Source organism: Eucalyptus grandis, chromosome 5 (genome assembly GCF_016545825.1).
Source record: "Eucalyptus grandis isolate ANBG69807.140 chromosome 5, ASM1654582v1, whole genome shotgun sequence".
NCBI lineage: Eukaryota > Viridiplantae > Streptophyta > Magnoliopsida > Myrtales > Myrtaceae > Eucalyptus > Eucalyptus grandis.
The window spans coordinates 53,854,853-53,879,619 of NC_052616.1; the positions used below are offsets into that span (position 1 = coordinate 53,854,853).

The 24,767-nt window shown below is 39.6% G+C and overlaps 1 pseudogene; it reads left to right on the plus strand.

The window, feature by feature from the left end:
• The window catches only part of LOC120293121, a 90,867-nt pseudogene that overhangs the window by 2,138 nt on the left and 63,962 nt on the right, over positions 1–24,767 (plus strand).

The window sequence follows — 24,767 nt, forward strand, 5'->3', positions numbered from 1 at the left end:
TTGGAGATGAAACCTCATGACCTTCCTCAGGAAATTGAGAGGCATATACATCTTCCGGATTTGCGGGTGAATGGCTAACATCTTCACTAGTAAAAGCAATGGAAGAGATACCTCTTTTCTCAGCTCCCCCTGTTTGGTGCCTTCAAAGGGCGGAGAAGTACTCTTCATGCTCTGTCTCTTCTTGTTCTCCTCTCGCCCTCTTCTTCTGGTTCTTTCTTCCTCTCCGCTTCTTTTCTCATCGATTTCCTCTCTTCACTCATTTGTTCTGTCTCTTCTCTATATTGATCCTCTCTCTACTCCAATCACATCAGCCAATGTATCCATATTAACCTCCCAAGTATGCTTCACTATTCAACGGATCCAAATTACCCGAATTAATTTCAAGACGAATAATAGATTCCGAGATGCTATCTCCAGCCGTGAGATCTTCTTTAACAGTTCAAATCAAATCCTTAAAGAAATACTCAATTATGGATAAGTCTTCTTCGACGGTCTAGAAACTGTCAATGAGAGTAGAATTTGAATCTTGAGTCTAGCGGTTTGGCGGTCTTCAGACTTTGACGAAAGAGTCTGCAAGTCTTCAGACTAGACTGATGGAAACGTTTTGTCAGCTTCAAAATAAATGATGAAGTTTTTTCCAACAATCTCCTCCTTTTTTATGGTGACAAAACTTTCCTGCAGATTTGGATATTTTTGACTTACAAGATAATGCTCAAGCAAACAAGGATATCTCACAAAAGATAAATGGATTACTAAAGATAGTATTAAATCTGCATCCACATGAGATAAGTTAGTCCTATAAAAACAACTATCTTTGCCATGAATACCAACAGCGCTAAAGATACCGCAAGCATTAAATGACCAACAACGCTTAAGATACCGCAAGCATTAAATGACCAACGTAGCTTAAGATACAAGCATTAAATGATCAAACAATCCAAATCCAAACCAATCACAACCAAACAACCAACCAAATCAAAAGTCAAATCAAACAAGAGTCAAATCTCAAATCTGCACCATCTCCTCCTTTTTGTCAGCATTAAAAAGGTAGAGACGAAAAGAGAAATTAAGATTGTTTTGGAACGCGAACAAGCTGGAAATCTCCCATCGACTTGACAGTCTCTTCCAGCTTTTTCAAATCCTCCTTCAGTTGCGCCACTTCTTCACCCTTGGTAATTACTTGAACTTGAAGAGTAAGGGCCTGAATTTGATCATGCAAAGAAACCGAAGAGGCTTGGCGGCATTCCGCATATTCGAACTTCGCATCCTAGGGCATAAATCGGCCTCGCATCTCCATAAGAACATCGAGCAATCTTTGAAAGTCGATGAGTTGTCGGTTTGAGTGCTTGCTTTTGCATGATCGGTTTGAGGAGTATTGGCGAGATGATGGCATTTCAGCATGAGCACCCATATTTGGAGATGAAACCTCATGACCTTCCTCGGAAATTGAGAGGCATATACATCTTACGGATTTGCGGGTGAATGGCTAACATCTTCACTAGTAAAAGCAATGGAAGAGATACCTCTTTTCTCGGCGGCTCCCCCCGTTTCGGTGCCTTCGGGCGGAGAGAAGTACTCTTCATGCTCTGTCTCTTCTTGTTCTCCTCTCGCCCTCTTCTTCTTCAGTTCTTTCTTCCTCTCGCTTCTTTTCTCATCGATTTCCTCTCTTCACTCATTTGTTCTGTCTCTTCTCTATATTGATCCTCTCTCTACTCCAATCACATCAGCCAATGTATCCATATTAACCTCCCAAGTATGCTTCACTATTCAACGGATCCAAATTACCCGAATTAATTTCAAGACGAATAATAGATTCCGAGATGCTATCTCCAGCCGTGAGATCTTCTTTAACAGTTCAAATCAAATCCTTAAAGAAATACTCAATTATGGATAAGTCTTCTTCGACGGTCTAGAAACCTGTCAATGAGAGTAGAATTTGAATCTTGAGTCTAGCGGTTTGGCGGTCTTCAGACTTTGACGAAAGAGTCTGCAAGTCTTCAGACTAGACTGATGGAAACGTTTTGTCAGCTTCAAAATAAATGATGAAGTTTTTTCCAACAATCTCCTCCTTTTTTATGGTGACAAAACTTTCCTGCGATTTGGATATTTTTGACTTACAAGATAATGCTCAAGCAAACAAGGATATCTCACAAAAGATAAATGGATTACTAAAGATAGTATTAAATCTGCATCCACATGAGATAAGTTAGTCCTATAAAAACAACTATCTTTGCCATGAATACCAACAACGCTAAAGATACCGCAAGCATTAAATGACCAACAACGCTTAAGATACCGCAAGCATTAAATGACCAACAGCGCTTAAGATACAAGCATTAAATGATCAAACAATCCAAATCCAAACCAATCACAACCAAACAACCAACCAAATCAAAAGTCAAATCAAACAAGAGTCAAATCTCAAATCGCACCATCTCCTCCTTTTTGTCGGCATTAAAAAGGTAGAGACGAAAAGAGAAATTAAGATTGTTTTGGAACGCGAACAAGCTGGAAATCTCCCATCGACTTGACAGTCTCTTCCAGCTTTTCAAATCCTCCTTCGATTGCGCCACTTCTTCACCCTTGGTAATTACTTGAACTTGAAGAGTAAGGGCCTGAATTTGATCATGCAAAGAAACCGAAGAGGCTTGACGGCATTCTGCATATTCGAACTTCGCATCCTAGGGCATAAATCTGGCCTCGCATCTCCATAAGAACATCGAGCAATCTTTGAAAGTCGATGAGTTGTCGGTTTGAGTGCTTGCTTTTGCATGATCAGTTTGAGGAGTATTGGCAGATGATGGCATTTCAGCATGAGCACCCATATTTGGAGATGAAACCTCATGACCTTCCTCAGGAAATTGAGAGGCATATACATCTTCTGGATTTGCAGGTGAATGGCTAACATCTTCACTAGTAAAAGCAATGGAAGAGATACCTCTTTTCTCAGCAGCTCCCCCTGTTTCAGTGCCTTCAGGCGGAGAGAAGTACTCTTCATGCTCTGTCTCTTCTTGTTCTCCTCTGCCCTCTTCTTCTGCAGTTCTTTCTTCCTCTGCTTCTTTTCTCATCGATTTCCTCTCTTCACTCATTTGTTCTGTCTCTTCTCTATATTGATCCTCTCTCTACTCCAATCACATCAGCCAATGTATCCATATTAACCTCCCAAGTATGCTTCACTATTCAACGGATCCAAATTACCCGAATTAATTTCAAGACGAATAATAGATTCCGAGATGCTATCTCCAGCCGTGAGATCTTCTTTAACAGTTCAAATCAAATCCTTAAAGAAATACTCAATTATGGATAAGTCTTCTTCGACGGTCTAGAAACTGTCAATGAGAGTAGAATTTGAATCTTGAGTCTAGCGGTTTGGCGGTCTTCAGACTTTGACGAAAGAGTCTGCAAGTCTTCAGACTAGACTGATGGAAACGTTTTGTCAGCTTCAAAATAAATGATGAAGTTTTTTCCAACAATCTCCTCCTTTTTTATGGTGACAAAACTTTCCCTGCGATTTGGATATTTTTGACTTACAAGATAATGCTCAAGCAAACAAGGATATCTCACAAAAGATAAATGGATTACTAAAGATAGTATTAAATCTGCATCCACATGAGATAAGTTAGTCCTATAAAAACAACTATCTTTGCCATGAATACCAACGGCGCTAAAGATACCGCAAGCATTAAATGACCAACAACGCTTAAGATACCGCAAGCATTAAATGACCAACAGCGCTTAAGATACAAGCATTAAATGATCAAACAATCCAAATCCAAACCAATCACAACCAAACAACCAACCAAATCAAAAGTCAAATCAAACAAGAGTCAAATCTCAAATCTGCACCATCTCCTCCTTTTTGTCAGCATTAAAAAGGTAGAGACGAAAAGAGAAATTAAGATTGTTTTGGAACGCGAACAAGCTGGAAATCTCCCATCGACTTGACAGTCTCTTCCAGCTTTTTCAAATCCTCCTTCGCCTTGCGCCACTTCTTCACCCTTGGTAATTACTTGAACTTGAAGAGTAAGGGCCCGAATTTGATCATGCAAAGAAAAAGAGGCTTGACTGGCATTCTGCATATTCTGAACTTCGCATCCTAGGGCATAAATCTGGCCTCGCATCTCCATAAGAACATCGAGCAATCTTTGAAAGTCTGATGAGTTGTCAGTTTGAGTGCTTGCTTTTGCATGATCAGTTTGAGGAGTATTGGCGAGATGATGGCATTTCAGCATGAGCACCCATATTTGGAGATGAAACCTCATGACCTTCCTCGAAATTGAGAGGCATATACATCTTCTGGATTTGCGGTGAATGGCTAACATCTTCACTAGTAAAAGCAATGGAAGAGATACCTCTTTTCTCGGCAGCTCCCCCTTGTTTCAGTGCCTTCGGGCGGAGAGAAGTACTCTTCATGCTCTGTCTCTTCTTGTTCTCCTCTCGCCCTCTTCTTCTCAGCTTCTTTCTTCCTCTCGCTTCTTTTCTCATCGATTTCCTCTCTTCACTCATTTGTTCTGTCTCTTCTCTATATTGATCCTCTCTCTACTCCAATCACATCAGCCAATGTATCCATATTAACCTCCCAAGTATGCTTCACTATTCAACGGATCCAAATTACCCGAATTAATTTCAAGACGAATAATAGATTCCGAGATGCTATCTCCAAATGTGAGATCTTCTTTAACGGTTCAAATCAAATCCTTAAAGAAATACTCAATTATGGATAAGTCTTCTTCGACGGTCTAGAAACTCTGTCAATGAGAGTAGAATTTGAATCTTGAGTCTAGCGGTTTGGCGGTCTTCGACTTTGACGAAAGAGTCGCAAGTCTTCGAGACTAGACGATGGAAACGTTTTGTCGGCTTCAAAATAAATGATGAAGTTTTTTCCAACAATCTCCTCCTTTTTTATGGTGACAAAACTTTCCTGCAGATTTGGATATTTTTGACTTACAAGATAATGCTCAAGCAAACAAGGATATCTCACAAAAGATAAATGGATTACTAAAGATAGTATTAAATCTGCATCCACATGAGATAAGTTAGTCCTATAAAAACAACTATCTTTGCCATGAATACCAACAGCGCTAAAGATACCGCAAGCATTAAATGACCAACAACGCTTAAGATACCGCAAGCATTAAATGACCAACAGCGCTTAAGATACAAGCATTAAATGATCAAACAATCCAAATCCAAACCAATCACAACCAAACAACCAACCAAATCAAAAGTCAAATCAAACAAGAGTCAAATCTCAAATCCGCACCATCTCCTCCTTTTTGTCGCATTAAAAAGGTAGAGACGAAAAGAGAAATTAAGATTGTTTTGGAACGCGAACAAGCTGGAAATCTCCCATCGACTTGACAGTCTCTTCCAGCTTTTTCAAATCCTCCTTCGCTTGCGCCACTTCTTCACCCTTGGTAATTACTTGAACTTGAAGAGTAAGGGCCTGAATTTGATCATGCAAAGAAACCAAGAGGCTTGACTGGCATTCGCATATTCGAACTTCGCATCCTAGGGCATAAATCGCCTCGCATCTCCATAAGAACATCGAGCAATCTTTGAAAGTCGATGAGTTGTCGGTTTGAGTGCTTGCTTTTGCATGATCGGTTTGAGGAGTATTGGCGGATGATGGCATTTCAGCATGAGCACCCATATTTGGAGATGAAACCTCATGACCTTCCTCGAAATTGAGAGGCATATACATCTTCCTGGATTTGCGGGTGAATGGCTAACATCTTCACTAGTAAAAGCAATGGAAGAGATACCTCTTTTCTCGGCAGCTCCCCTTTGTTTCGGTGCCTTCAAAGGGCGGAGAGAAGTACTCTTCATGCTCTGTCTCTTCTTGTTCTCCTCTTGCCCTCTTCTTCGCAGTTCTTTCTTCCTCTCGCTTCTTTTCTCATCGATTTCCTCTCTTCACTCATTTGTTCTGTCTCTTCTCTATATTGATCCTCTCTCTACTCCAATCACATCAGCCAATGTATCCATATTAACCTCCCAAGTATGCTTCACTATTCAACGGATCCAAATTACCCGAATTAATTTCAAGACGAATAATAGATTCCGAGATGCTATCTCCAGTAGTGAGATCTTCTTTAACAGTTCAAATCAAATCCTTAAAGAAATACTCAATTATGGATAAGTCTTCTTCGACGGTCTAGAAACCTGTCAATGAGAGTAGAATTTGAATCTTGAGTCTAGCGGTTTGGCGGTCTTCGGACTTTGACGAAAGAGTCTCGCAAGTCTTCGACTAGACGATGGAAACGTTTTGTCGAGCTTCAAAATAAATGATGAAGTTTTTTCCAACAATCTCCTCCTTTTTATGGTGACAAAACTTTCCTGCAGATTTGGATATTTTTGACTTACAAGATAATGCTCAAGCAAACAAGGATATCTCACAAAAGATAAATGGATTACTAAAGATAGTATTAAATCTGCATCCACATGAGATAAGTTAGTCCTATAAAAACAACTATCTTTGCCATGAATACCAACAGCGCTAAAGATACCGCAAGCATTAAATGACCAACAACGCTTAAGATACCGCAAGCATTAAATGACCAACAGCGCTTAAGATACAAGCATTAAATGATCAAACAATCCAAATCCAAACCAATCACAACCAAACAACCAACCAAATCAAAAGTCAAATCAAACAAGAGTCAAATCTCAAATCTGCACCATCTCCTCCTTTTTGTCAGCATTAAAAAGGTAGAGACGAAAAGAGAAATTAAGATTGTTTTGGAACGCGAACAAGCTGGAAATCTCCCATCGACTTGACAGTCTCTTCCAGCTTTTTCAAATCCTCCTTCGCCTTGCGCCACTTCTTCACCCTTGGTAATTACTTGAACTTGAAGAGTAAGGGCCTGAATTTGATCATGCAAAGAAACGAAGAGGCTTGACCGGCATTCGCATATTCCGAACTTCGCATCCTAGGGCATAAATCGGCCTCGCATCTCCATAAGAACATCGAGCAATCTTTGAAAGTCGATGAGTTGTCGGTTTGAGTGCTTGCTTTTGCATGATCAGTTTGAGGAGTATTGGCAGATGATGGCATTTCAGCATGAGCACCCATATTTGGAGATGAAACCTCATGACCTTCCTCGGAAATTGAGAGGCATATACATCTTCCGGATTTGCGGGTGAATGGCTAACATCTTCACTAGTAAAAGCAATGGAAGAGATACCTCTTTTCTCGGCAGCTCCCCCTGTTTCGGTGCCTTGGGCGGAGAGAAGTACTCTTCATGCTCTGTCTCTTCTTGTTCTCCTCCGCCCTCTTCTTCTCGCAGTTCTTTCTTCCTCTCGCTTCTTTTTTCTCATCGATTTCCTCTCTTCACTCATTTGTTCTGTCTCTTCTCTATATTGATCCTCTCTCTACTCCAATCACATCAGCCAATGTATCCATATTAACCTCCCAAGTATGCTTCACTATTCAACGGATCCAAATTACCCGAATTAATTTCAAGACGAATAATAGATTCCGAGATGCTATCTCCAGTAGTGAGATCTTCTTTAACGCTTCAAATCAAATCCTTAAAGAAATACTCAATTATGGATAAGTCTTCTTCGACGGTCTAGAAACTGTCAATGAGAGTAGAATTTGAATCTTGAGTCTAGCGGTTTGGCGGTCTTCAGACTTTGACGAAAGAGTCTGCAAGTCTTCGAGACTAGACGATGGAAACGTTTTGTCGGCTTCAAAATAAATGATGAAGTTTTTCCAACAATCTCCTCCTTTTTTATGGTGACAAAACTTTCCTGCAGATTTGGATATTTTTGACTTACAAGATAATGCTCAAGCAAACAAGGATATCTCACAAAAGATAAATGGATTACTAAAGATAGTATTAAATCTGCATCCACATGAGATAAGTTAGTCCTATAAAAACAACTATCTTTGCCATGAATACCAACAGCGCTAAAGATACCGCAAGCATTAAATGACCAACAACGCTTAAGATACCGCAAGCATTAAATGACCAACAGCGCTTAAGATACAAGCATTAAATGATCAAACAATCCAAATCCAAACCAATCACAACCAAACAACCAACCAAATCAAAAGTCAAATCAAACAAGAGTCAAATCTCAAATCGCACCATCTCCTCCTTTTTGTCGGCATTAAAAAGGTAGAGACGAAAAGAGAAATTAAGATTGTTTTGGAACGCGAACAAGCTGGAAATCTCCCATCGACTTGACAGTCTCTTCCAGCTTTTCAAATCCTCCTTCGGTTGCGCCACTTCTTCACCCTTGGTAATTACTTGAACTTGAAGAGTAAGGGCCTGAATTTGATCATGCAAAGAAACGAAGAGGCTTGACGGCATTCTGCATATTCGAACTTCGCATCCTAGGGCATAAATCTGGCCTCGCATCTCCATAAGAACATCGAGCAATCTTTGAAAGTCTGATGAGTTGTCAGTTTGAGTGCTTGCTTTTGCATGATCAGTTTGAGGAGTATTGGCAGATGATGGCATTTCAGCATGAGCACCCATATTTGGAGATGAAACCTCATGACCTTCCTCAGAAATTGAGAGGCATATACATCTTCCGGATTTGCGGGTGAATGGCTAACATCTTCACTAGTAAAAGCAATGGAAGAGATACCTCTTTTCTCGGCAGCTCCCCCTGTTTCGGTGCCTTCAAAGGGCGGAGAAAGTACTCTTCATGCTCTGTCTCTTCTTGTTCTCCTCTCGCCCTCTTCTTCTGCAGTTCTTTCTTCCTCTCTTCTTTTCTCATCGATTTCCTCTCTTCACTCATTTGTTCTGTCTCTTCTCTATATTGATCCTCTCTCTACTCCAATCACATCAGCCAATGTATCCATATTAACTACATATTCCTGGTCTCTAACACTAAAAGAGAATCTATTCGTATCCAAAAAGCTCAAATTTGAATAGAAATACGTAATAAGTTCTAGATGAGCCACTATTGTTTCAGAGCAAAATTGTTCAAGTTGAAGTAAAGTGAATTTCTCTCGCAACTTCACGTTCAGAGAGTCAAGAAAATCAAAGTCCACACTTCTTGAGTTGATCACCCCTCGCTTTAGCAACTTAGAGTAAAGTCGCTTGTGTTCCTTAGAGCGAAACAAATCTGTCATTTGCTTCGAATATTTACCATAACACCCATTCTAGGCTTAAAATGAGTGTATATCTTGTCATCATCATTTCCATCAAGTTGACTAAGACCTCTAACACGTGGATCGCTTGGAATATTCGCAAAGGCTCTTTCTGCCGACCTCATAGGAGTAACTTCCAATCGTTCCATTGTTTGCAAAAAGTGAGTTTCATTTCGATACCTTTTCTCTTTCCAAAATTTCATCAATAAAGTTTAAGGGAGTACCTCCCTCCTTCAAGGTAGAGTAGAGTTTAAAGGTAAAGGCAGGCTTTTGAGTTCTTACAGGTTATGCATCTTCAATAATTTCTTCCGTTGCTTAATGAAGAATATCCTAAGGTCTAGCTTGAGGAGAATGACGCGGTTGAGAATGTTGTGAACTCTGTTGCTGTCTTGGAGATTATTCTTCCTTGATGAGGTCAAAATGCGTAGGTACCCCACGCATATGTTGTGGTCCCCTATTTGTAATCCTTGAGGACTTTCTTTGAGAAGCCATTGTCACGGTCTTTGAGAGATTTCAAACTCAATTCGCAAGAAAGATGAGAATTAGATTAAACTAGAGAGTAAAAGTAAGAAAGTGATGTTCAGTGCTCCTAGGGTTTGTGAAAAAGACTATCAGTATATAAGGCAATCGAAACGGGGTATACAAATCGTCGTCAAAAGAAATAGAAAATGTCTTTTCAAAAAATAACTTCCTTTTTAAAAATAGATAACTGTCATTTCAAAAGATAACTTCTTTTTCGAAAATGAATGATTGCAATAATTACAAAAATTGGGAAAGATAACATCAATCAATTGCAGATTAATAGACAAACGTACCTTTTCGAGTTTTTATCCGAAAGATTACTTTCTAAAACAAAAATAACTTACAGTCGAGATTCTTGATCTTCTGAGTTCGAGCGTTTTTAGACTTCTTATCCCTGAGTCTGAACTTCTTCAGACTTTAAGATATTAAGTTGGATCGAATAAACTTGAATTGACTTTTCTCCAGTGGCTTTGTAAAAATATCCACCAACTGATTCTTTGAGTCAATAATGAGTTCTTTGGGATGACTAGACTTGTGCTTCCAGTTGCTAGTTGGTTTGATAGACTGCAGGTCTTTTTCTTCATTTGATTCTTCACTAATCGTTCATTGCCGGTCTTCTGAAGTCTGAGCGGCTTGTGGTGATTTAGACTTTGTAGAGTCTGGGGCAAGTTCAGATTCTTCAGGTTGAGTCTGAATCGATTGATTTTGTATAAGGTCTTGAAATTTGACATTCATCGATTCCTCCATCGATTGAGTCTTTTTGGTATAAACTCTGTAAGCTTTGCTGGTGGTTGAATATTCAAGGAAGATGCCTTCGTCTGATTTTTCTTCAAACTTACAAATTCGATCATTTGCATTTTTCAATATAAAACATTTGCATCCAAACACATGAAAATAGGAAACAATTGGCTTCTTTCCTTTGAACAACTCATAGGGAGTTTTCTCCAGAATAGGCCTTAAGAAGACTCTATTAATAATATAACATGTTGTAAAAACTGCTTCAGCCCAAAAACGAGAAGAAATGTTGCTTTCAATTAAAAGAGTTCTAACCATTTATTGCAATGATTTATTCTTCTTTTCCACAACTCCATTCTGCTCTGGAGTGTATGGTGAGGAGAACACATGCTAAAAACCATATTCATTATAGAATTTAGCAAAATCTTGATTTTTAAACTCACTTCTATGGTATGTCCGTATACTTGAAATAACATACAATTTCTCATTCTGTACTTTCTTAGCAAACTTTATGAAATAAGAAAAAGTTTCAGACTTACTTGCCAAGAAATATACCCAAGTGAATCGTGAATAATCATCCACTATTACTAGGCAATATTTCTTACCACCAATGCTCTGGGTTCTGGTTGGTCCAAAGAGATTCATAAGTAAGAGCTGCAGCACACGATTAGTGGAAACTTGATTTATTGGTTTGAAAAAATTTCTAACATGTTTTCCCAATACACACAGTGTGCATAAATAATGTTTTTGGTATGTCAGGTTGGGTAGTCCACGAACAAGCTTCTTTGCAGAGATCTTGGCTATTTGCTTCATGTTGATGTGGCCAAGTTTTCTATACTAGAGATTAGCTTCCTCTTGAATTGAAATTAGACATTAGGATTTTTCTAGTTTGATGTCTAGAAGATAAATGTTCTCATGTCTTCGCCCCGTAAAAGTCTGAGAGGAGTTTTTACTGGTTCCTGAACATATTCCTTCTTGAAAGTTGATTTTGAAACCTGTGTCGCACATTGGCTGTTACTCAGCAAGTTGTAGTTGAGTCCTCCCACTAAGAAAATGTTACTGATTGTAAGACTTCCAATCTTTATGATTCCGTATCTGACAATTATGCCTTTACTATTTCCACCAAAAGAAACTTTTCCACCATTAACTTGCATAAGCTTTATGAAACAACTTGAGTCTCCTGTCATATGTCTTGAGCATCCACTATGCAAGTACCATTTGACATTTTTCTCGATAGTGACCTACATTTAAAAAAAAAAAAAAAAAACTCAAGCTTTCTTTGGTACCCATACTTTCTTGGGTCCAATGGAGTTAATGCAATACACGGTCTTTGCCTAAACCTTCTTAACAGGTTTCCAAACCATAGGACATTATTTCTCAAAATGTTCTGAGCTGTTGCACTTAGAACATTTAAGAGCACTACGGCCTACAGGTTTTACAAAAAAATTTTGAAAATGATTTCTATAAAAATCTTTTGTAGGTCTTTGTTTGATTTTTTCCTTTACTTTTGGAAAATCAATTAGAGGGATGATTTCAGTAGTCATTCCCAAGCCTAATCCCATGCGACCATCCGGATTCGAACTCCTCACCTCCTCGCAAAGGGTTATGAGAGCCTTATCCAACATGGGAGCCTGATTTGTTAAAGTAAGGTCTTTGCGCTGAAAGAATCTTTTCTAATTTCTCAGATCCTATAGAAAACCTTTTTGAAATACTTGAAATATCATTTTTCAAAAGAGCATTTTCTTTTGAAAGAGAGTCTGCATTTCAAGGTAATAACACTTTTATCTAAATTCTCAACATTTTCTTTCCAAACAATCTCCTGTTGCTTTAGTGCAGAATTTTCCCTTTTAGTTCGGAAATCCTCTTGAGAGAGGTTTTGAGACTAAAACACAGTTCATCAATATATTTAAAGACCTTAGTAGGAATTACTTATCTCGATTTCACTGTCTGAATCTGAACTTGTCTCAGAGTCTGAATCTGATTCTGATTGTGCCATTAGACAAATATTAGCATAATCATCATCACTCTCTTCATATTCGGTATCACTCCAAGTTTCTGTTTTGAGAACCTTTATGTATTTCTCAGTTATTCCTTTCTTTTTCTTCAGCAAGTGACAGTTGGGTCTGATGTGTCCCTTTTTTCTTGCATTCAAAATAAATCACATCTTTATTAGATTCATCCTCTTTTGTTGATTTATTTTGGAACTTTTGAGAACTTTGTTTCTTCCAATTGAATCTTCTTCCCTTTTTGTTCAGTTTTCTGAACCTTCTTATCATGAGAGCAAGTTCTTCATTGTTCATATCGTCTTTAGAATCTATAACATCATAATCATCATTAGATTTTAACGCAATAGATTTTTTTACCTTTGGGATCTTCATCTTCATTGATTTGCTCAACTTCATAGGACTGAAGAGTACTAACCAATTCATCAACAGAGAGTGGCATGATCCTTTGTGTCTCTCTTATTGAGGTCTTTACGTGATTCCAATCTTTGGAAAGTCCACACAGTAATTTGTTAACCTTCATGGGTCCAGAGATTGGTTGACCTTGATACTCAAGACCATTCATAATTTCTGTAAAACGACTAAACATATCAGTGATAGATTCTCCTAGTTTCATCTTGAATGCTTCATATTAAACCAGCAGAATATTGAGTCTGGTTTCTTTCACTCGATCGGTTCCTTCATAGGCGATGTGCAGTCTATCCCAGACTTCTTTAGCTATTGCACAAGAAGATATTATGTTATATTCAGTATGAGATAATGCACAATATAAAGAATAAATTCCTTTTGCATCAAGAGCTTGTCTCTTGGTTATCTCTTTTTGAGTCATCTCGCTGGACTCAACAGCTTCTTTTCCCCTTTCTGAAATGTTGTAGTTTTAGGAATGATTCCTCTGTCTACCACATCCCATTCAAGAGGATCTTTTGATCTTAGGAAAGTCTTCATCTTATTTTTCCATATACTGTATTCCTTCCCATCAAAGTAAGGCGGTTTGGCGTTGCTTTGCCCTTCAACCAAACCTGGAGCGAACATACTAGCCATGAGTCGTTAACTCTGAAGTAAAAACACTTCAATTTAAATGAGTACACAGGCTTTGATACCAATTGTAAATGCTAGTACGAGCACCTAGAGGGGGTGAATGGGTGCGAAAACAAATTTTTGTAGAGTATAGTGTAAAACTTTACTTTTAACCTGAATTTGTTTAACGGTAGACTTTGAAAAGGAAAAGACTCTAACAATTAAATAAAGTACGAACAAAGTAAATGGGTTTAGGGAATAGAATAAGAATACAAGGTTTATAGTGGTTAGGCTTAATTCAAGCCTACATCCACTCTCCCACACTGACAGCCCATCGGCTGGATTTCACTATGAATCAAAAGAGTCGTTACAGTATCACGTCTTTGATTCCATAGTGTAGAGACTTTGCTACACTTCCTCAAGGCCTCACAAATGTATAAACTCTCTTTTGAGTACAGGTTTACGCTCAACAATTGAATCAACAAAGAATAAGAAGTTTCAAACTTTGGAATTTTTCTATTGCGCACACACTCGAATAACTAGAGCATCTTCCTTATATACTCCTCCATGTCTTCATAACCGTTGGCACTTTCCAAAGGAATTCTTCCAACCTACCCGTTGGACAGAATCAATTAGAGAGATCTCGAGTTATTTAAGGAATATGACGATAACCCACCAATCATGCTTGCCCATACAATCAGAATCTAGGTTTCCATAAGTAGAACCTTCCAAGTATGCTTCGCTATTCGACGGATTCAAATTACCCAAATTAATTTCAAGATGAATAATTGATTCCGAGATGCTATCTTCAGCCGTGAGATCTTCTTTAATCGTTCGAATCAAATCCTTAAAGAAATACTCAATTTTGAATAAGTCTTATTCGACGATCTAGAAACTGTCAATGAGAGTAGACTTTGAATCTTGAGTTTGGCGGTCCAACGGTCTTCAGACTTTAACGAAAGAGTCTGCAAGTCTTCAGACTAGACTAATGGAAATGTTTGTCAGCTTCAAAATAAATAAGTTTTCTCCAACACAGGTGAATAGTGTGGAGTTGCAAGACCACTAGTCGGTCAGGGAGTGCGAGCTCTTGGACAATTCCGAGGTCGAGGTCTCTGTGAAACAATGTTCCCCGACTGCATTGGTCTCGCATGGCTCCTTTAAGAAGTTGAAGGTGATGGTGTTGCCAAAGTGTAGGAAGAAGAGGATTGCGGTCAAGGTTAGCGCATCGGACAATGTTGGAGAGCTGAGGAAGGAACTCTAGAAGCTTCAAAAGTCAGACTAGTTGCATCTGCCACAAGAAGGATATTTCTTCATATACAAGCAGAACTTGAGGGATGAAGGTAGATCGTTTAGGTGGCACTATGTTGGCTAGGGTAACACCATTGAGATCTTCAATGGAAAGTCTAGAACACTGTCAATCACTCCCCTTTACCCTATCACATCTTTAGTAGAATGTGGGCCTTTAAAGGGCTTACATCCAAACATCTTACTAGGGAACGGGGCAATGCTCGTCGATCTCTGGTGAAGAGGATAGGCATGCCACACTGTACGCATAGGGTTGCAATAACAAAGGGAAAAGTATCAAATAGTCCTAAACCTTTAACATTGGTACCAATTCAATTATAAACTTTTTAATTAGACCATTTTAGTCCTAAATATTTTTACATTAGTATCAATTCAGTCCATCCAATTAATTTATGCTAGAAATTGCTAACGTGGCCACCGATGGTCTTATGTGGTGCCACATGAACAAATTTAATATTTTTATATTTTTTCAGATTTAAAAAAAAAATCTTTTTTTTCCTTTTTTCTTTTTTTTTTTTTCCTTTTCTCCTTACCCCTTGGCCGTCAAGGTCGCCGGCTGGCCGACCATTGCCCGCCCACAGGCTGGTCGGGCGAGGGCCCCCGTGCCCTCGCCGGCCACCGGCAAGGGCCACCGCGCCCTCACCGCCACCGGCGAGGGCCTTTGCGCCCTCGCCCGCCACGAGCGAGGCCTGCCGCGCCTCACGTGTGGCCAACAAGGGTGCAAAGGCCTCGCCTAGATCCGGGTGAGGGCTGATGCTCTCGCTTGTGGTCGGTAAGGGTGTGGGGCCCCTTGCCCTAACTAGCTCGTGGTTGGCGATAGTCGGCCAGCCGGCGACCTCTCCCGCCAAGGGGTAAAGAGAAAAGAAAAATTAAAAAAATAAGAAAAAAATAATTTAAAAGATCTGAAAAAAAAAGTATAAAAAAATATAAAATTTGTCAATGTGGCGCTACATAAGACTCGCCGGCGGCCACGCGTCATCTCCGGCTTAAATTAGTCGAATGGACTGAATTAGTACAAATGTAAAAAAGTTTATGATTAAATTGATCTAATTGAAAAGTTTATGACTAAATTGGTATTAATACAATAAGTTTAGGACTATTTTGGTACTTTTCCCCAATAACAAAGTGAGATATCCCGGAGAAATGTCATTATTGCTCTCTTCCCTGCCAAGTTCACTACACATCAAACCTATAGGGGAGGATTTGCTTCAATCTAGCTTCGATTGTGTTTGGTTGGTGTATATGCACATTTCACTTTTAGATTCTACGAGTTACCCACTACCCGCCCTCCCAAAAAGAAAATGGTATATATGTAGGTTCACTTCTATTCAATCTTGACCCTTAAAACACGAGTTCACTCTTCCCCACCAGCTGTAAAATGTCTGTGAATGGGATTGATATCACACATGGCAATTGCTTTGGTTTAAGTTAGGTTATCTAGTTTTTCAATATGAAAGTTAGGAGAAGAGTCCTGAGAACCTCAAAACCTGCTGATGAAGTTGCTTCCATCCTTGATCTTAGTAAGGCTAGACATTTTCCACCTTTATCTTGAAGTAGCATTTCCGTTCTCTTTCCTTGACCAACCCCTCCTATGGAATTCTTTTGTTATCGATAGGATCCCTATTATCTCTATTCAACAAAGAAAAGAGGACCACTATCTTGGGTCCATACTAAAGGAAATTGAGGCTTAGACCGTTGGTGCGAGTTCCGTTTCAGGCACATCAACTTTGAGTTTTGGTTCTAGGGTTAGCCTTTCCTTTTGGCCGAGTTAACTTTTTTTTTTATGTATCTTTGCCGCGTAAGTCATTTTGCCAATTTAGAACTATATAGAAGCATGAATTACTTCTCCTGCTTCTGCAGTTCCTCTTGAAGGTGTGACATCCCGATTTTCCAATTCTATTTTCAATAAATTGAGACGGGCATTTCGTTGGCACGCATATTGTTCTTTTCTTGAACTGATCACTCATGTGATAACTAGTCTATCAGGTGAAGCCGTTAAGAAATTCTAAAACATCGGACTTGAGAATTTGACCAGAAACGACTTTTCGACCGAGTTAATCTGCAATGGTCATTACGGCACGCTTAAAAATCGATTAGAGACGGGAGATAGGTCGACTCGACGAGGCATGTAATCGAGTGTGGGTGATTCCACCAGATCGCACAATTCTTGTTGATCGGCACTAGACCAGTTTTTCTGTCGTTTGGGTACCCTGTGTCCGTGTTTGAAACCTTGAGATTATCCCGACAACCGAGAGTCACCCACGAATCAAAGATGTACATTGTGGCTTGAATTGATCAACCACGGGTCAAATGCACAAAAAATTCTAAAAGCTACCCGGTATATCGGGACGCGCTAGTATCGTGTCGAAGTGAAATTAACCGTGAAATTGAGATCGAATTCAGAATTTGGAAATCTAGGTATGTCACAAATCATTTTAGGAACATTGACTCATCTTCGGAAGATTTTTCATGTAATCAGAATTTTTCAGCAATTAAATAAGAGAGTGGCTAATTTGGCTGGAGAAATTAGTAGGTCCACTTTTGGTCGTGCTTTTGGAACTTAAGTTGGTTCTATGGTCAAGTGATTACATAAATTGAAATGTGGTGATATTTGATTAATTTTATGAACTTCAATTTGGCTCAATTAGAAGAGAATTGAATGAAATTGATACAAGAATTCATGCCACATCGAAAAATGAAATTGAACCTATTGGAATATTGCTGTGGGAGAAGTTGAGATAGTGGAGCATGACGTCATGGTGTAGGGCAAGAGTGGCTAGGATGTTGACAAGTGGAGGGTGAGGATTTGCTCTTGAAAAGGTGGGATTTCACCCTCACCAATCAACATCATCTTCAAGCTTGGGAAGAGAGAGAGAGAGGAGAGAGGAGCTGCTCGTGTGACCGGGCACGATCGACGCCACCCCTTCGCCGCTCAACACCGCCAGCTTTGTCGGAGAAGCTTGCCGCCGCCGTTGTCCGTGCGCGTCACTCGCGCACCATACCCGCTCGCCGTCATCCCGCTCGCCTCTCCACTCCACCTCAGCCCGCGTCTCCAGCCTTCGTCCGCCATCCAACAACCGTCATTTCGAGTTGCCGCCATCACCGGGGTCACTGGAGACCCGCCAGAGCCGCCGCCTCAACCCGCCTGATCAACTGCTACCTGATATTGCTAGTATGAGTACCTAGAGGAGGGTGAATAGGTATATAAAAGATTTTTCTTCAACAATTGCACAATACTAGACAGTTGAAGGAAACGATAATCAAAGTAAGACCGAGAGAAGAGAAAATTGAACACGCGGTTTATAGTGGTTCGGCTTATATCAAGCCTACGTCCACTCTTCTTCACCGACAACCTATTGGCTGGATTCCACTATGAACAAAAGAGAAGTTATAGCACAGCTTTGCCTTGATTCCACACAGTGTAGATGTTCTACCACACCTCCTCAAGATTTCTCACAAATATAGACTCTCTTTTGTATACAAGTATTCGCTCAAAGGAATTGTCTAAACAAAAAGGAGCTTCGAGACTTTGGAATTCTTCTATCGCGCACACCTTGAACAACTAAGACCGTCTTCCTTATATACTCCTTTATGCCATCATACCCGTTGGCACTTACCAAAGGAATTCCTCCAATCTACCCGTTGGACGGAATCAATTAGGAAGATTGTTCAAGCTATTAAAGGAACGTGTTGATAGCCCATCAATCATGTTCGCCCATACAATCAAGATCTCGGTTTCCATAAGCGAGAACCTTCCAATAATATTTAGGCAATCACCGGATCTTCAATTATCGAGTCAATCTTCGATCAATCAAAGGACTCCGTTATGTCTTCTCCAGCCACGAGATCTTCTCCAGTTGATAAGGTCAAATCCTTAACGAAACATCCAGTTCCGGATAACCTTTCTTCAACGGATTAAAGACTGTCAATGAAGATAGACTTTGAGTCTTGAGTCTCGGCTGTCCTGGAGGTCTTCGTACTTTAAATAGCGAGTCCAAGCCTTCGAGACTAGATCGATAGAAACGTTTTGTCAACTTCAAAACACTTCAAGAAGATTTTTCCAACAATCTCCCCCTTTTTATGGTGACAAAACTTTCCTGCAGATTTGGATATCTTTGACCCGCAAAACATTTCTCAAACACATATGCATATCTTATAGAGATAAATGGCTAATGAGACTAACACTAGAATCTGCAACCACGAAAATAGGTTAGTCCAAGTATATGATGAAGCCATTCATAAGATATCAATATTAGTTAATAGAAGCAATCAAGTCCAAGTCTAGTTCGGTTCTCATCCGGACACAAAACAAAGTCAAACGAGTTCAAACCACAAAACAATCCAACAAACAATTAAAAGTTTAATGAATGAAAAGTTTTTGTTCAAATCTTGCATCTCTCCCCCTTTTTGTCATCATTAAAAAGGATGAGATGAAGTCAAGATTGCTTGGGAACGCGGACAAGCTGGAAATCTTCCATAGACGAACGATGCCTTCCAGGCCTTTTAAAGTCTTCCTTTAGTTGTGCAATCTCCTCACTCTTGGCATTGGCCTGATTACGAACAGAGAGGGCTTGCATTTTATCATTCAATGAACAGGAAGAAGCTTGACCTTCATTCTTCAAGCTTTGAACTTCGCATCCCAAGGCATAAATTTGACCTCGCATCTCCAAGAGAATATCCATGATTCTGCGAAAATCTGCTCCATTATCGGTCCGAGTACTTGCTTCGGCTCGATCGATGGAGTAAATGCGACGATGGTAGATCGCATAATCTCGCAGGTTTGGCGATGAAACTTCATGACCTTCCTCTCGGAAACCGAGATGCATAAACATCCTCTGGGTCCGCTGGTGAGCGACCGACTCCTTCACTTGCATCTGGATATGAAGACTTCACTCCTTTCTCCGATCTCCCCTCGTTTCCATGCCTACGGTGGAGAAGAGTGTTCCTCGGGTTCTCCTTCTTCTCTTCTTTCTTCTTCAGGTCTTTCCTCCTCTCGTTTCTTTTCAGCTTCTATTTCTTCTTCTTCCTTCTCCTCTCGCTTCTTTCGTCATTTGTTCCGATTCTTTCGTGGAACAGACGACTTAAATTCTTCAAAGCCAATGCGAGAGATGGTGATGTCTTCCTCATCATCTTCATCCTCAACGAGGAGAGCTCTTCTTCTCTTGGATGGAGCAACCATGGGCTCCTTCCCTTTTCTTTTAGCCGCGAAGAGATTTGATGAGATTTTACAGAGTCTTCTCCTTGAATTTCTCCAATTCCTTGCTCGGTTCCTTCCAGACGCATTTTGGTCACCATTTTCAGTCCTACCACCATATGATCGCATGGTCGAACACAAAAGATTTGTGGAGGCTGAATATTCGATGTCCGAATAACTTCGTAACAAGGCTTGGGTAAGGGAGTTTACCTCTGTCCTTCATCATTGCTCTATACATGTGAAACATCACAAAGTGTGAGGGAGAGAAAACCTTTTTCCAAAGAGAATGGCATACATCGCTTGGCCTCCGAACTTGAAACATCAATCTTGGAAGTTGATTTCGGTCGGAGGCAATTAATCACAATCTTGTGAAGCAAGATGTTGAATGCACCCATTCTTAAGTAGGTGATCTTTTCATCTGTTCTCCTGTCCTTCACCAGTTCAAGTGTGGCCCGAGCAATGGAAACTTTGATTGGTTGATATCTTCCTCTTTCGACTTCTAACACATCTCGCCAAAGATATTCATATCCACAACATAGTCTTGGTCTTTAACGCTGAAAGAGAATCTATTCGCATCCAAAAAGCTTAGATTTGAATAGAAATATGCAAGTTAATTCAGCATAGGCCTCGAGAGTCGGAGCGAGAACTTTTCAAGTTGAAGATAACTGAACTTTTCCCTCAAGTTCATATTCACAACATCCAGAAAATCAAAATCCACACTCCTAGGGTTTATTACCCCACGCTTCAGCAATTTCGAGTACAGATCCTTTTGCTCCTTCGATCTGAACAAATCTCCCATTTTTCCTTGATTTTCAACCGCAACACCCATTTTTGGTTGAAATTGACTGTACAATTTGTCATCATCATTCCCATCTGCAGGATTCGGCCCCCAGTCATGAGGATCACTTGGGATATTTGCAAGGGTTTCCTCAGCCACCCCTTTTCGAGCAATTCCCAAACTTTCCATTTTTCGCAGAAAGATATATTTGTTCCCATGTCCTTTGTCTTTAAGAAACTCATCAATGTAGTTCAAAGGAGTACGAATTCCTTTTAAGGCACGATATAACTGGAAAATATAAGCGGGCTTTTGAACTCTTACAGGGTCTGCATCCTCGATGATTTCTTCATGTTGTTGTTGATCAACGCCTTTAGGACTAGATGGAGCGAATGACGCCGTTGAGAATGTTGTGGGCTCGCTTGCTGTTCTGAGCCACTTCTTCTTCAGCAAGATCGAAGTGCGTAGGCCCCTCACTCATTCACCGTGGTCCCCCGCTTGCAATTCTCGAAGACTTTCTTGAAGATGACATCTTTCTCGCTTTTGGAAGATTCCTTGCTTGACTTTCCCAGAAAGATGACAACTTTTTGAGGATTAAACGAAGAAGAAAAATGGGAATGGAGGATCGATGCTTTCTAGGGTTTTTGAGAGAAAAGTGAAGAGGAATCGACAGTGCACGATCGGTTAAAAAGAGGGATAAACGAACCGTCACAAAGGAAATAAAAAAAATGCCTTTTCAAAATAACTGTCTTTTTCCGCAAAAATAGCCATTTCAAAATAACTTCCTTTTTGAAAATGAAACGATGCAATATTTACGTCAATTAAATATAGCAACAATTTAATCACAAATTCTCCGACGATCGTACCTTTTAAGATTAGATTCAAGAGAGAAAGACTTACAACGACGGACGTACCAAGACTGTCTTTCAGATAAAGTCTTGTAAGTCTGAGTCTGAAAGTCTTTAGACTTTGATATCCTCATACCTCAAAATGTTGAGTCTGGAACGTATAGACTCAAATTGATTTTTCTCCAAAGGCTTTGTGAATATATCCGCCAGTTGATTCTTTGAGTCAACAAATTGAATTGAAACATCTCCATTTTGAACATGGTCTCTAATAAAGTGATATCGAATCTCTATATGCTTTGCTCTTGAGTGGAGAATTGGATTTTTGGTGAGGTTGATAACGCTGGTGTTGTCGCAATTAATCTCCGTGCATGAGTCTTCAATTTCAAAGTCTCTTAGCCGTCTTTTTTATCCATAGAATTTGCGAACAGCAGCTTCCAAGGGCTACATATTCTACTTCATTGAAAGGGACACAAGTGCTTTGTTTCCTTGAAAACCAAGACACCTCCCGTTCCAAGCAACCGGCGGGTTCCCAAAGTGCTTTTTCTATCAACTCGCAACCGGCCAGATCTGCGTCGAATATCCTGAAGATTAAATTCTCCCTTCTTAGGATACCAAAGACCGATGCTTGATGATGAAGCAACGTATTTAATGATGCGTTTCGCAGACCGAGATGGGATTCTCTAGGATTTGATTGAAACCTAGCACGAGATGCAAACACTCAACAAAATGTCGGTCTAGAAGCGGTAAGATAAAGAAGTGAACCAATGATGCTTCGTACGTACAGCTTTTGATCAACTTTCTTCCCTTCTTCATCTTTGTCTATATTCAAAGAACTTGACATTGGTATGTCGGTCTTTTGCACTTTTCCAGTCCAAACCTTTTGACAAGATCATTAACATATTTTTCTTGATAAATAAAAGTTCCTTCCTTCAATTGTTTTACTTGAAGACCAAGAAGGAATGTTAACTCTCCCATCATACTCATTTCAAACTCATCCCGCATAGACTTAGAAAATTTCTTGCCGATTTTCATTAGAGGATCTGAAAATAATGTCATCCACATATATTTGAACAAGTAAGAAACTTTTGTTTTTTCCTTTTTGATAAATAAAGTCGTATCTACTTTACCTTTGACAAAACCATTTTGTATTAAAAACTTACTTAATCTGTCGTACCAAGCTCGAGGTGCTTGCTTTAAACCATACAAAGCCTTTTCGGTCAAGACCGAGTCCGGCTTATTTGGGTCTTCAAACCCTCGTGGTTGTTCCACATAAACTTCCTCATGGATAAATCCATTTAGGAAGGCGCTTTTGACGTCCATTTGGAATAACTGAAATTCTTATAACAAGCAAACGCAAGTAATAGTCGAATAGCTTCTAACCTTGCTACCGGAGCGTAAGTCTCATCATAGTCTATTCCTTCTTCTTGCGTATATCCCTTGGCCACGAGTCTTGCTTTGTTTCGTACAACTTTTCCTTTCTCATTCATCTTGTTTCGAACACCCATTTAGCTCCAATAACGGTTTTACCTTTTGGTTTGGATGTCAATTCCCAGTTACATCATTAATGTTGAACTGTCTTAGCTCTTCTTGCATAGCTTCAATCCAGCTTTCATCGATAAAGCTTCTTCTATGCTCTTTGGTTCAATTTCAAAACGAGCCACAAAGACTAGACTCTTCTCCCCTTTTTGATCTCGGTGCGAATTCCTTCATTAATTTCGCCGATAATAAGATCTTTGGGATGACTGGACTTATGCTTCCAGTTACTTGTTGATTTGTCTCGGTTGATGATCTCTCTCTTTGTTTGGATCTTCACGAACATCCCGATGCTGGTTTTCAGTCCGAGATGCTTCTTGAGTTGTAAGCTTTGTAAGGTCTCGGAGCAGGTTCGGACTCTTCTTGATGAGTCCGACTTGATTCATCTTGCGTTGAGTCTTGAAATTTGACATTCATTGACTCCTCCACAGGCCGGCTCTTCTTGTTATAGACTCTGAAGGCTTTGCTTGATGTAGAATATCCAAGGAAGATACCTTCATCCGATCTTTCTTCAAACTTACCAACTCGATCTTTTGCATTTTTCAATATAAAACATTTGCAACCGAATACATGAAAGTATGAAACAATAGGCTTCTTATCTTTGAACAACTCATAAGGGGTTTTCTCTAGAATAGGTCTTAAGAAGACTCTATTGATGATATAGCATGCTGTTGAAACAAACTTCAGCCCAAAATCGTGAACAAATCTTGCTTTCAATTAAAAGAGTTCTAGCCATTTCTTGAAGAGATCTGTTCTTTCTTTCCACAACTCCATTTTGCTTTGAGGAATATATGGAGAGGAGAACACATGATTAAAGCCGATTCATGACAAAATTTTGTAAAATCTTGATTTTCAAATTCACCTCCATGATCTGTTCTTATACTTGAGATAACACATCCTTTTTCATTTTGAACCTTTTTAGCAAACTTTTCAAAATACGAGAAGGTTTCGGACTTACTTGCAAGGAAATATACCCAAGTAAAACGGGAGTAATCGTCCACAATTACTAGGCAATATTTCTTACCTCCAATACTGTGTTTCTGGTTGGTCCAAAGAGATCCATATGCAGCAACCGTAGTACATGATTAGTAGAGACATGATTTATTGGCTTAAATGAATTTCTTACCTGCTTTCCCAGAATACATGGAGTGCATGGATCAATCTTTTGATAAGGTAATTTGGGTAGTCCTCGAACAAGCTGCTTTGATGAGATTTTGGCTAATTGCTTCATGTTGACATGACCAAGCTTTCTGTGCCATAAGCTTGCTTTGTCTTGAATTGAGATAAAACATTGCGATTCATTTGGTTTTACATCCAGAAGATAGATGTTTCCATGTCTACGACCCATGAAAGACTCGAGTAGAGTCTTTACCGATTCCGAACATATTCCTTCTTGAAAGAAGATCTTGAATCCAAGATCACACAATTGACTAATGCTGAGAAGATTGTAATTGAGTCCTTCCACTAAGGAAACATTACTTATTGTGAGATTTCCAATTTTCACAGTTCCAAATCCCACAATACTTCATTTGATGTTTCCTCCAAATGAAACTTTTCCACCATTTACTTGAGCAAGCTTTATAAAACAATTTGAGTCTCCTGTCATGTGTCTCGAGCATCCACTGTCAAGATACCACTTTACCTTTTTCTTGACAATGACCTGCATTTAAAAAAGAGTCTCAAGCTTTCTTTGGTACCCAAACTTTCTTGGGTCCTTTGGTGTTAGTAA